This window comes from Hyperolius riggenbachi, chromosome 12, assembly GCF_040937935.1.
Source record: "Hyperolius riggenbachi isolate aHypRig1 chromosome 12, aHypRig1.pri, whole genome shotgun sequence".
In the NCBI taxonomy this organism is placed as follows: Eukaryota; Metazoa; Chordata; class Amphibia; order Anura; family Hyperoliidae; genus Hyperolius; species Hyperolius riggenbachi.
In genome coordinates this window covers 80,260,582-80,276,201 of record NC_090657.1, presented here as the reverse complement: position 1 = coordinate 80,276,201, position 15,620 = coordinate 80,260,582, and the positions used below count along the sequence as shown (strand labels likewise).

General features: G+C 44.5%; 19 non-coding genes across 19 annotated transcripts; all 19 read right to left on the bottom strand.

Annotated features, from left to right (window-relative positions):
* Positions 1 to 701: 701 nt before the first annotated feature.
* TRNAL-UAG (transfer RNA leucine (anticodon UAG)) lies at positions 702 to 783 on the bottom strand. Its single transcript has one exon. It is a non-coding gene; the product is annotated as a tRNA-Leu (tRNA).
* A 423-nt stretch (positions 784 to 1,206) lies between these two features.
* Positions 1,207 to 1,288, bottom strand: TRNAL-AAG (transfer RNA leucine (anticodon AAG)). Its single transcript has one exon. It is a non-coding gene; the product is annotated as a tRNA-Leu (tRNA).
* A 1,045-nt stretch (positions 1,289 to 2,333) lies between these two features.
* Positions 2,334 to 2,415, bottom strand: TRNAL-UAG (transfer RNA leucine (anticodon UAG)). The gene has a single exon. It is a non-coding gene; the product is annotated as a tRNA-Leu (tRNA).
* A 423-nt stretch (positions 2,416 to 2,838) lies between these two features.
* Positions 2,839 to 2,920, bottom strand: TRNAL-AAG (transfer RNA leucine (anticodon AAG)). Its single transcript has one exon. It is a non-coding gene; the product is annotated as a tRNA-Leu (tRNA).
* Positions 2,921 to 3,965: 1,045 nt separating this feature from the next.
* On the bottom strand, positions 3,966 to 4,047 carry TRNAL-UAG (transfer RNA leucine (anticodon UAG)). The gene has a single exon. It is a non-coding gene; the product is annotated as a tRNA-Leu (tRNA).
* A 423-nt stretch (positions 4,048 to 4,470) lies between these two features.
* On the bottom strand, positions 4,471 to 4,552 carry TRNAL-AAG (transfer RNA leucine (anticodon AAG)). The gene has a single exon. It is a non-coding gene; the product is annotated as a tRNA-Leu (tRNA).
* Positions 4,553 to 5,597: 1,045 nt separating this feature from the next.
* Positions 5,598 to 5,679, bottom strand: TRNAL-UAG (transfer RNA leucine (anticodon UAG)). Its single transcript has one exon. It is a non-coding gene; the product is annotated as a tRNA-Leu (tRNA).
* A 423-nt stretch (positions 5,680 to 6,102) lies between these two features.
* Positions 6,103 to 6,184, bottom strand: TRNAL-AAG (transfer RNA leucine (anticodon AAG)). The gene has a single exon. It is a non-coding gene; the product is annotated as a tRNA-Leu (tRNA).
* A 1,045-nt stretch (positions 6,185 to 7,229) lies between these two features.
* On the bottom strand, positions 7,230 to 7,311 carry TRNAL-UAG (transfer RNA leucine (anticodon UAG)). The gene has a single exon. It is a non-coding gene; the product is annotated as a tRNA-Leu (tRNA).
* A 423-nt stretch (positions 7,312 to 7,734) lies between these two features.
* On the bottom strand, positions 7,735 to 7,816 carry TRNAL-AAG (transfer RNA leucine (anticodon AAG)). Its single transcript has one exon. It is a non-coding gene; the product is annotated as a tRNA-Leu (tRNA).
* Positions 7,817 to 8,861: 1,045 nt separating this feature from the next.
* TRNAL-UAG (transfer RNA leucine (anticodon UAG)) lies at positions 8,862 to 8,943 on the bottom strand. The gene has a single exon. It is a non-coding gene; the product is annotated as a tRNA-Leu (tRNA).
* Positions 8,944 to 9,366: 423 nt separating this feature from the next.
* Positions 9,367 to 9,448, bottom strand: TRNAL-AAG (transfer RNA leucine (anticodon AAG)). The gene has a single exon. It is a non-coding gene; the product is annotated as a tRNA-Leu (tRNA).
* Positions 9,449 to 10,493: 1,045 nt separating this feature from the next.
* Positions 10,494 to 10,575, bottom strand: TRNAL-UAG (transfer RNA leucine (anticodon UAG)). The gene has a single exon. It is a non-coding gene; the product is annotated as a tRNA-Leu (tRNA).
* Positions 10,576 to 10,998: 423 nt separating this feature from the next.
* TRNAL-AAG (transfer RNA leucine (anticodon AAG)) lies at positions 10,999 to 11,080 on the bottom strand. Its single transcript has one exon. It is a non-coding gene; the product is annotated as a tRNA-Leu (tRNA).
* A 1,045-nt stretch (positions 11,081 to 12,125) lies between these two features.
* TRNAL-UAG (transfer RNA leucine (anticodon UAG)) lies at positions 12,126 to 12,207 on the bottom strand. The gene has a single exon. It is a non-coding gene; the product is annotated as a tRNA-Leu (tRNA).
* Positions 12,208 to 12,630: 423 nt separating this feature from the next.
* On the bottom strand, positions 12,631 to 12,712 carry TRNAL-AAG (transfer RNA leucine (anticodon AAG)). The gene has a single exon. It is a non-coding gene; the product is annotated as a tRNA-Leu (tRNA).
* Positions 12,713 to 13,757: 1,045 nt separating this feature from the next.
* Positions 13,758 to 13,839, bottom strand: TRNAL-UAG (transfer RNA leucine (anticodon UAG)). Its single transcript has one exon. It is a non-coding gene; the product is annotated as a tRNA-Leu (tRNA).
* Positions 13,840 to 14,262: 423 nt separating this feature from the next.
* Positions 14,263 to 14,344, bottom strand: TRNAL-AAG (transfer RNA leucine (anticodon AAG)). Its single transcript has one exon. It is a non-coding gene; the product is annotated as a tRNA-Leu (tRNA).
* Positions 14,345 to 15,389: 1,045 nt separating this feature from the next.
* TRNAL-UAG (transfer RNA leucine (anticodon UAG)) lies at positions 15,390 to 15,471 on the bottom strand. The gene has a single exon. It is a non-coding gene; the product is annotated as a tRNA-Leu (tRNA).
* Between the last annotated feature and the right edge of the window lie 149 nt (positions 15,472 to 15,620).

Sequence of the window (15,620 nt, the reverse complement as noted above, 5' to 3'; positions counted from 1 at the left end):
TCTCAAGGAAACCGACCTTACTGGGGCAAGTGGGGAAAATGCCAGGGAACCCCTGAAAAGTCCTGAAGGAAGCTTGGGCTTCCAGGGAACCCTGGTTGAGAAAACCTGCTTTGGCCTGGCGTACAATAAAAGACATCCTCTCAAACCCCTAACTGCCCACGTAGTTAATGTATCAGCTTTTATGCAAAAGTAATGTCACCTGTCTAAAAAAATCACAATTGTCCACTTACGTACAATGTACAATGTAGCCCGTAGCACTGGAATAGATGCTATTGCACGTATACCTAAAATGCCATTCACCTACAATTGAGAGGAAACATTTGCCTACTATTGGGTAATAGGGGCAGATCTCACCTCAGTAATCTAAATGAGATCTTTGCCCTGTTTACTTTGTAGAAAGTCCTATCTGTTGCCACTGTTGCTGTCAAAAGGTCCTCCACAGCCAGGAGTTATGAGCTGTGGCACATTGTCAGAATCCAGTGGAAAAGTGCATGTAAAGGTCTTAAGCCATTTTAAGCACTTTTTTTTTCTAAACTGTATTCCTTTGTAGCGGTGAAAGAAAGTGTGGTGCTGGGTACGCCTCATTCATGTTGTTGTGCAAGCTGATGGAGGAAAAGAGAAGTATTTGAGCTTTCTTGTTGTTGATGAAGGGACGTAGGAGATCCACAAGAGGCCTGTGAGGCAAGATAGAAGTTGCAGACTGGCAGTGGTGGGATTTGAACCCACGCCTCCAAAGAGACTGGAGCCTAAATCCAGCACCTTAGACCGCTCGGCCACACTACCTTGCCGATATCAATCTTTTGTGTGCTTTTAAAATGAGGTTTGTATGAGTGGAATGTTGAGTGGTTCATTATTGTGCCATCAACAAGTAATCAACCGGGGACATGCTGCATGTATGCACCTATTCTCATTACCGCGGAAAGAGAAAACACTTGACAGTACTGGCTTTGGTTCTATGCCTCTGATGACAGCACCTAGGAAAGTGCAGGTAAAGCACTCTATGCCACAGCAGAATCAATGGAATAGTCTTCTCAAATGTTACATTTGAGAAGACTAATCCATTAATTTCTGACCAAGATAAGCTCCTCAAGTGGCCCTGATGTATAAGCTTGGACAAGTATTTGAGCAAGTGTTAAAACCAGAGGAGCTGAGGCCTTATCTTTCCTACATAGTACATCCTTGTCAAGCAAGCGAGAAGTTAAAGGCTGGCAGTGGTGGGATTTGAACCCACGCCTCCGAGGAGACTGGAGCCTTAATCCAGCGCCTTAGACCGCTCGGCCACACTACCCTGCGGATGTCTACTTTTGCGTGCTTTAAGACACGTTTTTCAAGAGTCAAAGGTTAAGCGGTTAATTACTGTGCCGTCAACAGGTTATCATCTGGGGATATGCTGCATGTTGGCAGCCATTCTAAGTTCCATAAGGAAGAACGCATAACAGTACTGACTTTTGTTCCATTGCTCTGATACCACTGAGTGCAGCACCTACTGTCCGATCGCTTTTCCCGATCGATTTTTCGATCGAAAATCAGATCGGATATGCATTAAATTATCTATCGAACCAACTATCTGCCAAAAAATCTCATGGTGTATTCCCATCATGAGACCCTGGAGGAAGCCTTCAAATAATTTTTGCATCTCAAGGAAACCGACCTTACTGGGGCAAGTGGGGAAAATGCCAGGGAACCCCTGAAAAGTCCTGAAGGAAGCTTGGGCTTCCAGGGAACCCTGGTTGAAAAAACCTGCTTTGGCCTGGCGTACAATAAAAGACATCCTCTCAAACCCCTAACTGCCCACGTAGTTAATGTATCAGCTTTTATGCAAAAGTAATGTCACCTGTCTAAAAAAATCACAATTGTCCACTTACGTACAATGTACAATGTAGCCCGTAGCACTGGAATAGATGCTATTGCACGTATACCTAAAATGCCATTCACCTACAATTGAGAGGAAACATTTGCCTACTATTGGGTAATAGGGGCAGATCTCACCTCAGTAATCTAAATGAGATCTTTGCCCTGTTTACTTTGTAGAAAGTCCTATCTGTTGCCACTGTTGCTGTCAAAAGGTCCTCCACAGCCAGGAGTTATGAGCTGTGGCACATTGTCAGAATCCAGTGGAAAAGTGCATGTAAAGGTCTTAAGCCATTTTAAGCACTTTTTTTTTCTAAACTGTATTCCTTTGTAGCGGTGAAAGAAAGTGTGGTGCTGGGTACGCCTCATTCATGTTGTTGTGCAAGCTGATGGAGGAAAAGAGAAGTATTTGAGCTTTCTTGTTGATGAAGGGACGTAGGAGATCCACAAGAGGCCTGTGAGGCAAGATAGAAGTTGCAGACTGGCAGTGGTGGGATTTGAACCCACGCCTCCAAAGAGACTGGAGCCTAAATCCAGCGCCTTAGACCGCTCGGCCACACTACCTTGCCGATATTGATCTTTTGTGTGCTTTTAAAATGAGGTTTGTATGAGTGGAATGTTGAGTGGTTCATTATTGTGCCATCAACAAGTAATCAACCGGGGACATGCTGCATGTATGCACCTATTCTCATTACCGCGGAAAGAGAAAACACTTGACAGTACTGGCTTTGGTTCTATGCCTCTGATGACAGCACCTAGGAAAGTGCAGGTAAAGCACTCTATGCCACAGCAGAATCAATGGATTAGTCTTCTCAAATGCTACATTTGAGAAGACTAATCCATTAATTTCTGACCAAGATAAGCTCCTCAAGTGGCCCTGATGTATAAGCTTGGACAAGTATTTGAGCAAGTGTTAAAACCAGAGGAGCTGAGGCCTTATCTTTCCTACATAGTACATCCTTGTCAAGCAAGCGAGAAGTTAAAGGCTGGCAGTGGTGGGATTTGAACCCACGCCTCCGAGGAGACTGGAGCCTTAATCCAGCGCCTTAGACCGCTCGGCCACACTACCCTGCGGATGTCTACTCTTGCGTGCTTTAAGACACGTTTTTCAAGAGTCAAAGGTTAAGCGGTTAATTACTGTGCCGTCAACAGGTTATCATCTGGGGATATGCTGCATGTTGGCAGCCATTCTCAGTTCCATAAGGAAGAACGCATAACAGTACTGACTTTTGTTCCATTGCTCTGATACCACTGAGTGCAGCACCTACTGTCCGATCGCTTTTCCCGATCGATTTTTCGATCGAAAATCAGATCGGATATGCATTAAATTATCTATCGAACCAACTATCTGCCAAAAAATCTCATGGTGTATTCCCATCATGAGACCCTGGAGGAAGCCTTAAAATAATTTTTGCATCTCAAGGAAACCGACCTTACTGGGGCAAGTGGGGAAAATGCCAGGGAACCCCTGAAAAGTCCTGAAGGAAGCTTGGGCTTCCAGGGAACCCTGGTTGAGAAAACCTGCTTTGGCCTGGCGTACAATAAAAGACATCCTCTCAAACCCCTAACTGCCCACGTAGTTAATGTATCAGCTTTTATGCAAAAGTAATGTCACCTGTCTAAAAAAATCACAATTGTCCACTTACGTACAATGTACAATGTAGCCCGTAGCACTGGAATAGATGCTATTGCACGTATACCTAAAATGCCATTCACCTACAATTGAGAGGAAACATTTGCCTACTATTGGGTAATAGGGGCAGATCTCACCTCAGTAATCTAAATGAGATCTTTGCCCTGTTTACTTTGTAGAAAGTCCTATCTGTTGCCACTGTTGCTGTCAAAAGGTCCTCCACAGCCAGGAGTTATGAGCTGTGGCACATTGTCAGAATCCAGTGGAAAAGTGCATGTAAAGGTCTTAAGCCATTTTAAGCACTTTTTTTTTCTAAACTGTATTCCTTTGTAGCGGTGAAAGAAAGTGTGGTGCTGGGTACGCCTCATTCATGTTGTTGTGCAAGCTGATGGAGGAAAAGAGAAGTATTTGAGCTTTCTTGTTGATGAAGGGACGTAGGAGATCCACAAGAGGCCTGTGAGGCAAGATAGAAGTTGCAGACTGGCAGTGGTGGGATTTGAACCCACGCCTCCAAAGAGACTGGAGCCTAAATCCAGCGCCTTAGACCGCTCGGCCACACTACCTTGCCGATATTGATCTTTTGTGTGCTTTTAAAATGAGGTTTGTATGAGTGGAATGTTGAGTGGTTCATTATTGTGCCATCAACAAGTAATCAACCGGGGACATGCTGCATGTATGCACCTATTCTCATTACCGCGGAAAGAGAAAACACTTGACAGTACTGGCTTTGGTTCTATGCCTCTGATGACAGCACCTAGGAAAGTGCAGGTAAAGCACTCTATGCCACAGCAGAATCAATGGATTAGTCTTCTCAAATGCTACATTTGAGAAGACTAATCCATTAATTTCTGACCAAGATAAGCTCCTCAAGTGGCCCTGATGTATAAGCTTGGACAAGTATTTGAGCAAGTGTTAAAACCAGAGGAGCTGAGGCCTTATCTTTCCTACATAGTACATCCTTGTCAAGCAAGCGAGAAGTTAAAGGCTGGCAGTGGTGGGATTTGAACCCACGCCTCCGAGGAGACTGGAGCCTTAATCCAGCGCCTTAGACCGCTCGGCCACACTACCCTGCGGATGTCTACTCTTGCGTGCTTTAAGACACGTTTTTCAAGAGTCAAAGGTTAAGCGGTTAATTACTGTGCCGTCAACAGGTTATCATCTGGGGATATGCTGCATGTTGGCAGCCATTCTCAGTTCCATAAGGAAGAACGCATAACAGTACTGACTTTTGTTCCATTGCTCTGATACCACTGAGTGCAGCACCTACTGTCCGATCGCTTTTCCCGATCGATTTTTCGATCGAAAATCAGATCGGATATGCATTAAATTATCTATCGAACCAACTATCTGCCAAAAAATTTCATGGTGTATTCCCATCATGAGACCCTGGAGGAAGCCTTCAAATAATTTTTGCATCTCAAGGAAACCGACCTTACTGGGGCAAGTGGGGAAAATGCCAGGGAACCCCTGAAAAGTCCTGAAGGAAGCTTGGGCTTCCAGGGAACCCTGGTTGAGAAAGCCTGCTTTGGCCTGGCGTACAATAAAAGACATCCTCTCAAACCCCTAACTGCCCACGTAGTTAATGTATCAGCTTTTATGCAAAAGTAATGTCACCTGTCTAAAAAAATCACAATTGTCCACTTACGTACAATGTACAATGTAGCCCGTAGCACTGGAATAGATGCTATTGCACGTATACCTAAAATGCCATTCACCTACAATTGAGAGGAAACATTTGCCTACTATTGGGTAATAGGGGCAGATCTCACCTCAGTTATCTAAATGAGATCTTTGCCCTGTTTACTTTGTAGAAAGTCCTATCTGTTGCCACTGTTGCTGTCAAAAGGTCCTCCACAGCCAGGAGTTATGAGCTGTGGCACATTGTCAGAATCCAGTGGAAAAGTGCATGTAAAGGTCTTAAGCCATTTTAAGCACTTTTTTTTTCTAAACTGTATTCCTTTGTAGCGGTGAAAGAAAGTGTGGTGCTGGGTACGCCTCATTCATGTTGTTGTGCAAGCTGATGGAGGAAAAGAGAAGTATTTGAGCTTTCTTGTTGATGAAGGGACGTAGGAGATCCACAAGAGACCTGTGAGGCAAGATAGAAGTTGCAGACTGGCAGTGGTGGGATTTGAACCCACACCTCCAAAGAGACTGGAGCCTAAATCCAGCGCCTTAGACCGCTCGGCCACACTACCTTGCCGATATCGATCTTTTGTGTGCTTTTAAAATGAGGTTTGTATGAGTGGAATGTTGAGTGGTTCATTATTGTGCCATCAACAAGTAATCAACTGGGGACATGCTGCATGTATGCACCTATTCTCATTACCGCGGAAAGAGAAAACACTTGACAGTACTGGCTTTGGTTCTATGCCTCTGATGACAGCACCTAGGAAAGTGCAGGTAAAGCACTCTATGCCACAGCAGAATCAATGGATTAGTCTTCTCAAATGCTACATTTGAGAAGACTAATCCATTAATTTCTGACCAAGATAAGCTCCTCAAGTGGCCCTGATGTATAAGCTTGGACAAGTATTTGAGCAAGTGTTAAAACCAGAGGAGCTGAGGCCTTATCTTTCCTACATAGTACATCCTTGTCAAGCAAGCGAGAAGTTAAAGGCTGGCAGTGGTGGGATTTGAACCCACGCCTCCGAGGAGACTGGAGCCTTAATCCAGCGCCTTAGACCGCTCGGCCACACTACCCTGCGGATGTCTACTCTTGCGTGCTTTAAGACACGTTTTTCAAGAGTCAAAGGTTAAGCGGTTAATTACTGTGCCGTCAACAGGTTATCATCTGGGGATATGCTGCATGTTGGCAGCCATTCTCAGTTCCATAAGGAAGAACGCATAACAGTACTGACTTTTGTTCCATTGCTCTGATACCACTGAGTGCAGCACCTACTGTCCGATCGCTTTTCCCGATCGATTTTTCGATCGAAAATCAGATCGGATATGCATTAAATTATCTATCGAACCAACTATCTGCCAAAAAATCTCATGGTGTATTCCCATCATGAGACCCTGGAGGAAGCCTTAAAATAATTTTTGCATCTCAAGGAAACCGACCTTACTGGGGCAAGTGGGGAAAATGCCAGGGAACCCCTGAAAAGTCCTGAAGGAAGCTTGGGCTTCCAGGGAACCCTGGTTGAGAAAACCTGCTTTGGCCTGGCGTACAATAAAAGACATCCTCTCAAACCCCTAACTGCCCACGTAGTTAATGTATCAGCTTTTATGCAAAAGTAATGTCACCTGTCTAAAAAAATCACAATTGTCCACTTACGTACAATGTACAATGTAGCCCGTAGCACTGGAATAGATGCTATTGCACGTATACCTAAAATGCCATTCACCTACAATTGAGAGGAAACATTTGCCTACTATTGGGTAATAGGGGCAGATCTCACCTCAGTAATCTAAATGAGATCTTTGCCCTGTTTACTTTGTAGAAAGTCCTATCTGTTGCCACTGTTGCTGTCAAAAGGTCCTCCACAGCCAGGAGTTATGAGCTGTGGCACATTGTCAGAATCCAGTGGAAAAGTGCATGTAAAGGTCTTAAGCCATTTTAAGCACTTTTTTTTTCTAAACTGTATTCCTTTGTAGCGGTGAAAGAAAGTGTGGTGCTGGGTACGCCTCATTCATGTTGTTGTGCAAGCTGATGGAGGAAAAGAGAAGTATTTGAGCTTTCTTGTTGATGAAGGGACGTAGGAGATCCACAAGAGGCCTGTGAGGCAAGATAGAAGTTGCAGACTGGCAGTGGTGGGATTTGAACCCACGCCTCCAAAGAGACTGGAGCCTAAATCCAGCGCCTTAGACCGCTCGGCCACACTACCTTGCCGATATTGATCTTTTGTGTGCTTTTAAAATGAGGTTTGTATGAGTGGAATGTTGAGTGGTTCATTATTGTGCCATCAACAAGTAATCAACTGGGGACATGCTGCATGTATGCACCTATTCTCATTACCGCGGAAAGAGAAAACACTTGACAGTACTGGCTTTGGTTCTATGCCTCTGATGACAGCACCTAGGAAAGTGCAGGTAAAGCACTCTATGCCACAGCAGAATCAATGGATTAGTCTTCTCAAATGCTACATTTGAGAAGACTAATCCATTAATTTCTGACCAAGATAAGCTCCTCAAGTGGCCCTGATGTATAAGCTTGGACAAGTATTTGAGCAAGTGTTAAAACCAGAGGAGCTGAGGCCTTATCTTTCCTACATAGTACATCCTTGTCAAGCAAGCGAGAAGTTAAAGGCTGGCAGTGGTGGGATTTGAACCCACTCCTCCGAGGAGACTGGAGCCTTAATCCAGCGCCTTAGACCGCTCGGCCACACTACCCTGCGGATGTCTACTCTTGCGTGCTTTAAGACACGTTTTTCAAGAGTCAAAGGTTAAGCGGTTAATTACTGTGCCGTCAACAGGTTATCATCTGGGGATATGCTGCATGTTGGCAGCCATTCTCAGTTCCATAAGGAAGAACGCATAACAGTACTGACTTTTGTTCCATTGCTCTGATACCACTGAGTGCAGCACCTACTGTCCGATCGCTTTTCCCGATCGATTTTTCGATCGAAAATCAGATCGGATATGCATTAAATTATCTATCGAACCAACTATCTGCCAAAAAATCTCATGGTGTATTCCCATCATGAGACCCTGGAGGAAGCCTTAAAATAATTTTTGCATCTCAAGGAAACCGACCTTACTGGGGCAAGTGGGGAAAATGCCAGGGAACCCCTGAAAAGTCCTGAAGGAAGCTTGGGCTTCCAGGGAACCCTGGTTGAGAAAACCTGCTTTGGCCTGGCGTACAATAAAAGACATCCTCTCAAACCCCTAACTGCCCACGTAGTTAATGTATCAGCTTTTATGCAAAAGTAATGTCACCTGTCTAAAAAAATCACAATTGTCCACTTACGTACAATGTACAATGTAGCCCGTAGCACTGGAATAGATGCTATTGCACGTATACCTAAAATGCCATTCACCTACAATTGAGAGGAAACATTTGCCTACTATTGGGTAATAGGGGCAGATCTCACCTCAGTAATCTAAATGAGATCTTTGCCCTGTTTACTTTGTAGAAAGTCCTATCTGTTGCCACTGTTGCTGTCAAAAGGTCCTCCACAGCCAGGAGTTATGAGCTGTGGCACATTGTCAGAATCCAGTGGAAAAGTGCATGTAAAGGTCTTAAGCCATTTTAAGCACTTTTTTTTTCTAAACTGTATTCCTTTGTAGCGGTGAAAGAAAGTGTGGTGCTGGGTACGCCTCATTCATGTTGTTGTGCAAGCTGATGGAGGAAAAGAGAAGTATTTGAGCTTTCTTGTTGATGAAGGGACGTAGGAGATCCACAAGAGGCCTGTGAGGCAAGATAGAAGTTGCAGACTGGCAGTGGTGGGATTTGAACCCACGCCTCCAAAGAGACTGGAGCCTAAATCCAGCGCCTTAGACCGCTCGGCCACACTACCTTGCCGATATTGATCTTTTGTGTGCTTTTAAAATGAGGTTTGTATGAGTGGAATGTTGAGTGGTTCATTATTGTGCCATCAACAAGTAATCAACTGGGGACATGCTGCATGTATGCACCTATTCTCATTACCGCGGAAAGAGAAAACACTTGACAGTACTGGCTTTGGTTCTATGCCTCTGATGACAGCACCTAGGAAAGTGCAGGTAAAGCACTCTATGCCACAGCAGAATCAATGGATTAGTCTTCTCAAATGCTACATTTGAGAAGACTAATCCATTAATTTCTGACCAAGATAAGCTCCTCAAGTGGCCCTGATGTATAAGCTTGGACAAGTATTTGAGCAAGTGTTAAAACCAGAGGAGCTGAGGCCTTATCTTTCCTACATAGTACATCCTTGTCAAGCAAGCGAGAAGTTAAAGGCTGGCAGTGGTGGGATTTGAACCAACGCCTCCGAGGAGACTGGAGCCTTAATCCAGCGCCTTAGACCGCTCGGCCACACTACCCTGCGGATGTCTACTCTTGCGTGCTTTAAGACACGTTTTTCAAGAGTCAAAGGTTAAGCGGTTAATTACTGTGCCGTCAACAGGTTATCATCTGGGGATATGCTGCATGTTGGCAGCCATTCTCAGTTCCATAAGGAAGAACGCATAACAGTACTGACTTTTGTTCCATTGCTCTGATACCACTGAGTGCAGCACCTACTGTCCGATCGCTTTTCCCGATCGATTTTTCGATCGAAAATCAGATCGGATATGCATTAAATTATCTATCGAACCAACTATCTGCCAAAAAATCTCATGGTGTATTCCCATCATGAGACCCTGGAGGAAGCCTTAAAATAATTTTTGCATCTCAAGGAAACCGACCTTACTGGGGCAAGTGGGGAAAATGCCAGGGAACCCCTGAAAAGTCCTGAAGGAAGCTTGGGCTTCCAGGGAACCCTGGTTGAGAAAACCTGCTTTGGCCTGGCGTACAATAAAAGACATCCTCTCAAACCCCTAACTGCCCACGTAGTTAATGTATCAGCTTTTATGCAAAAGTAATGTCACCTGTCTAAAAAAATCACAATTGTCCACTTACGTACAATGTACAATGTAGCCCGTAGCACTGGAATAGATGCTATTGCACGTATACCTAAAATGCCATTCACCTACAATTGAGAGGAAACATTTGCCTACTATTGGGTAATAGGGGCAGATCTCACCTCAGTAATCTAAATGAGATCTTTGCCCTGTTTACTTTGTAGAAAGTCCTATCTGTTGCCACTGTTGCTGTCAAAAGGTCCTCCACAGCCAGGAGTTATGAGCTGTGGCACATTGTCAGAATCCAGTGGAAAAGTGCATGTAAAGGTCTTAAGCCATTTTAAGCACTTTTTTTTTCTAAACTGTATTCCTTTGTAGCGGTGAAAGAAAGTGTGGTGCTGGGTACGCCTCATTCATGTTGTTGTGCAAGCTGATGGAGGAAAAGAGAAGTATTTGAGCTTTCTTGTTGATGAAGGGACGTAGGAGATCCACAAGAGGCCTGTGAGGCAAGATAGAAGTTGCAGACTGGCAGTGGTGGGATTTGAACCCACGCCTCCAAAGAGACTGGAGCCTAAATCCAGCGCCTTAGACCGCTCGGCCACACTACCTTGCCGATATTGATCTTTTGTGTGCTTTTAAAATGAGGTTTGTATGAGTGGAATGTTGAGTGGTTCATTATTGTGCCATCAACAAGTAATCAACCGGGGACATGCTGCATGTATGCACCTATTCTCATTACCGCGGAAAGAGAAAACACTTGACAGTACTGGCTTTGGTTCTATGCCTCTGATGACAGCACCTAGGAAAGTGCAGGTAAAGCACTCTATGCCACAGCAGAATCAATGGATTAGTCTTCTCAAATGCTACATTTGAGAAGACTAATCCATTAATTTCTGACCAAGATAAGCTCCTCAAGTGGCCCTGATGTATAAGCTTGGACAAGTATTTGAGCAAGTGTTAAAACCAGAGGAGCTGAGGCCTTATCTTTCCTACATAGTACATCCTTGTCAAGCAAGCGAGAAGTTAAAGGCTGGCAGTGGTGGGATTTGAACCCACGCCTCCGAGGAGACTGGAGCCTTAATCCAGCGCCTTAGACCGCTCGGCCACACTACCCTGCGGATGTCTACTCTTGCGTGCTTTAAGACACGTTTTTCAAGAGTCAAAGGTTAAGCGGTTAATTACTGTGCCGTCAACAGGTTATCATCTGGGGATATGCTGCATGTTGGCAGCCATTCTCAGTTCCATAAGGAAGAACGCATAACAGTACTGACTTTTGTTCCATTGCTCTGATACCACTGAGTGCAGCACCTACTGTCCGATCGCTTTTCCCGATCGATTTTTCGATCGAAAATCAGATCGGATATGCATTAAATTATCTATCGAACCAACTATCTGCCAAAAAATTTCATGGTGTATTCCCATCATGAGACCCTGGAGGAAGCCTTCAAATAATTTTTGCATCTCAAGGAAACCGACCTTACTGGGGCAAGTGGGGAAAATGCCAGGGAACCCCTGAAAAGTCCTGAAGGAAGCTTGGGCTTCCAGGGAACCCTGGTTGAGAAAGCCTGCTTTGGCCTGGCGTACAATAAAAGACATCCTCTCAAACCCCTAACTGCCCACGTAGTTAATGTATCAGCTTTTATGCAAAAGTAATGTCACCTGTCTAAAAAAATCACAATTGTCCACTTACGTACAATGTACAATGTAGCCCGTAGCACTGGAATAGATGCTATTGCACGTATACCTAAAATGCCATTCACCTACAATTGAGAGGAAACATTTGCCTACTATTGGGTAATAGGGGCAGATCTCACCTCAGTTATCTAAATGAGATCTTTGCCCTGTTTACTTTGTAGAAAGTCCTATCTGTTGCCACTGTTGCTGTCAAAAGGTCCTCCACAGCCAGGAGTTATGAGCTGTGGCACATTGTCAGAATCCAGTGGAAAAGTGCATGTAAAGGTCTTAAGCCATTTTAAGCACTTTTTTTTTCTAAACTGTATTCCTTTGTAGCGGTGAAAGAAAGTGTGGTGCTGGGTACGCCTCATTCATGTTGTTGTGCAAGCTGATGGAGGAAAAGAGAAGTATTTGAGCTTTCTTGTTGATGAAGGGACGTAGGAGATCCACAAGAGGCCTGTGAGGCAAGATAGAAGTTGCAGACTGGCAGTGGTGGGATTTGAACCCACGCCTCCAAAGAGACTGGAGCCTAAATCCAGCGCCTTAGACCGCTCGGCCACACTACCTTGCCGATATTGATCTTTTGTGTGCTTTTAAAATGAGGTTTGTATGAGTGGAATGTTGAGTGGTTCATTATTGTGCCATCAACAAGTAATCAACCGGGGACATGCTGCATGTATGCACCTATTCTCATTACCGCGGAAAGAGAAAACACTTGACAGTACTGGCTTTGGTTCTATGCCTCTGATGACAGCACCTAGGAAAGTGCAGGTAAAGCACTCTATGCCACAGCAGAATCAATGGATTAGTCTTCTCAAATGCTACATTTGAGAAGACTAATCCATTAATTTCTGACCAAGATAAGCTCCTCAAGTGGCCCTGATGTATAAGCTTGGACAAGTATTTGAGCAAGTGTTAAAACCAGAGGAGCTGAGGCCTTATCTTTCCTACATAGTACATCCTTGTCAAGCAAGCGAGAAGTTAAAGGCTGGCAGTGGTGGGATTTGAACCCACACCTCCGAGGAGACTGGAGCCTTAATCCAGCGCCTTAGACCGCTCGGCCACACTACCCTGCGGATGTCTACTCTTGCGTGCTTTAAGACACGTTTTTCAAGAGTCAAAGGTTAAGCGGTTAATTACTGTGCCGTCAACAGGTTATCATCTGGGGATATGCTGCATGTTGGCAGCCATTCTCAGTTCCATAAGGAAGAACGCATAACAGTACTGACTTTTGTTCCATTGCTCTGATACCACTGAGTGCAGCACCTACTGTCCGATCGCTTTTCCCGATCGATTTTTCGATCGAAAATCAGATCGGATATGCATTAAATTATCTATCGAACCAACTATCTGCCAAAAAATTTCATGGTGTATTCCCATCATGAGACCCTGGAGGAAGCCTTCAAATAATTTTTGCATCTCAAGGAAACCGACCTTACTGGGGCAAGTGGGGAAAATGCCAGGGAACCCCTGAAAAGTCCTGAAGGAAGCTTGGGCTTCCAGGGAACCCTGGTTGAGAAAGCCTGCTTTGGCCTGGCGTACAATAAAAGACATCCTCTCAAACCCCTAACTGCCCACGTAGTTAATGTATCAGCTTTTATGCAAAAGTAATGTCACCTGTCTAAAAAAATCACAATTGTCCACTTACGTACAATGTACAATGTAGCCCGTAGCACTGGAATAGATGCTATTGCACGTATACCTAAAATGCCATTCACCTACAATTGAGAGGAAACATTTGCCTACTATTGGGTAATAGGGGCAGATCTCACCTCAGTTATCTAAATGAGATCTTTGCCCTGTTTACTTTGTAGAAAGTCCTATCTGTTGCCACTGTTGCTGTCAAAAGGTCCTCCACAGCCAGGAGTTATGAGCTGTGGCACATTGTCAGAATCCAGTGGAAAAGTGCATGTAAAGGTCTTAAGCCATTTTAAGCACTTTTTTTTTCTAAACTGTATTCCTTTGTAGCGGTGAAAGAAAGTGTGGTGCTGGGTACGCCTCATTCATGTTGTTGTGCAAGCTGATGGAGGAAAAGAGAAGTATTTGAGCTTTCTTGTTGATGAAGGGACGTAGGAGATCCACAAGAGGCCTGTGAGGCAAGATAGAAGTTGCAGACTGGCAGTGGTGGGATTTGAACCCACGCCTCCAAAGAGACTGGAGCCTAAATCCAGCGCCTTAGACCGCTCGGCCACACTACCTTGCCGATATTGATCTTTTGTGTGCTTTTAAAATGAGGTTTGTATGAGTGGAATGTTGAGTGGTTCATTATTGTGCCATCAACAAGTAATCAACTGGGGACATGCTGCATGTATGCACCTATTCTCATTACCGCGGAAAGAGAAAACACTTGACAGTACTGGCTTTGGTTCTATGCCTCTGATGACAGCACCTAGGAAAGTGCAGGTAAAGCACTCTATGCCACAGCAGAATCAATGGATTAGTCTTCTCAAATGCTACATTTGAGAAGACTAATCCATTAATTTCTGACCAAGATAAGCTCCTCAAGTGGCCCTGATGTATAAGCTTGGACAAGTATTTGAGCAAGTGTTAAAACCAGAGGAGCTGAGGCCTTATCTTTCCTACATAGTACATCCTTGTCAAGCAAGCGAGAAGTTAAAGGCTGGCAGTGGTGGGATTTGAACCCACGCCTCCGAGGAGACTGGAGCCTTAATGCAGCGCCTTAGACCGCTCGGCCACACTACCCTGCGGATGTCTACTCTTGCGTGCTTTAAGACACGTTTTTCAAGAGTCAAAGGTTAAGCGGTTAATTACTGTGCCGTCAACAGGTTATCATCTGGGGATATGCTGCATGTTGGCAGCCATTCTCAGTTCCATAAGGAAGAACGCATAACAGTACTGACTTTTGTTCCATTGCTCTGATACCACTGAGTGCAGCACCTACTGTCCGATCGCTTTTCCCGATCGATTTTTCGATCGAAAATCAGATCGGATATGCATTAAATTATCTATCGAACCAACTATCTGCCAAAAAATTTCATGGTGTATTCCCATCATGAGACCCTGGAGGAAGCCTTCAAATAATTTTTGCATCTCAAGGAAACCGACCTTACTGGGGCAAGTGGGGAAAATGCCAGGGAACCCCTGAAAAGTCCTGAAGGAAGCTTGGGCTTCCAGGGAACCCTGGTTGAGAAAGCCTGCTTTGGCCTGGCGTACAATAAAAGACATCCTCTCAAACCCCTAACTGCCCACGTAGTTAATGTATCAGCTTTTATGCAAAAGTAATGTCACCTGTCTAAAAAAATCACAATTGTCCACTTACGTACAATGTACAATGTAGCCCGTAGCACTGGAATAGATGCTATTGCACGTATACCTAAAATGCCATTCACCTACAATTGAGAGGAAACATTTGCCTACTATTGGGTAATAGGGGCAGATCTCACCTCAGTAATCTAAATGAGATCTTTGCCCTGTTTACTTTGTAGAAAGTCCTATCTGTTGCCACTGTTGCTGTCAAAAGGTCCTCCACAGCCAGGAGTTATGAGCTGTGGCACATTGTCAGAATCCAGTGGAAAAGTGCATGTAAAGGTCTTAAGCCATTTTAAGCACTTTTTTTTTCTAAACTGTATTCCTTTGTAGCGGTGAAAGAAAGTGTGGTGCTGGGTACGCCTCATTCATGTTGTTGTGCAAGCTGATGGAGGAAAAGAGAAGTATTTGAGCTTTCTTGTTGATGAAGGGACGTAGGAGATCCACAAGAGGCCTGTGAGGCAAGATAGAAGTTGCAGACTGGCAGTGGTGGGATTTGAACCCACGCCTCCAAAGAGACTGGAGCCTAAATCCAGCGCCTTAGACCGCTCGGCCACACTACCTTGCCGATATTGATCTTTTGTGTGCTTTTAAAATGAGGTTTGTATGAGTGGAATGTTGAGTGGTTCATTATTGTGCCATCAACAAGTAATCAACCGGGGACATGCTGCATGTATGCACCTATTCTCATTACCGCGGAAAGAGAAAACAC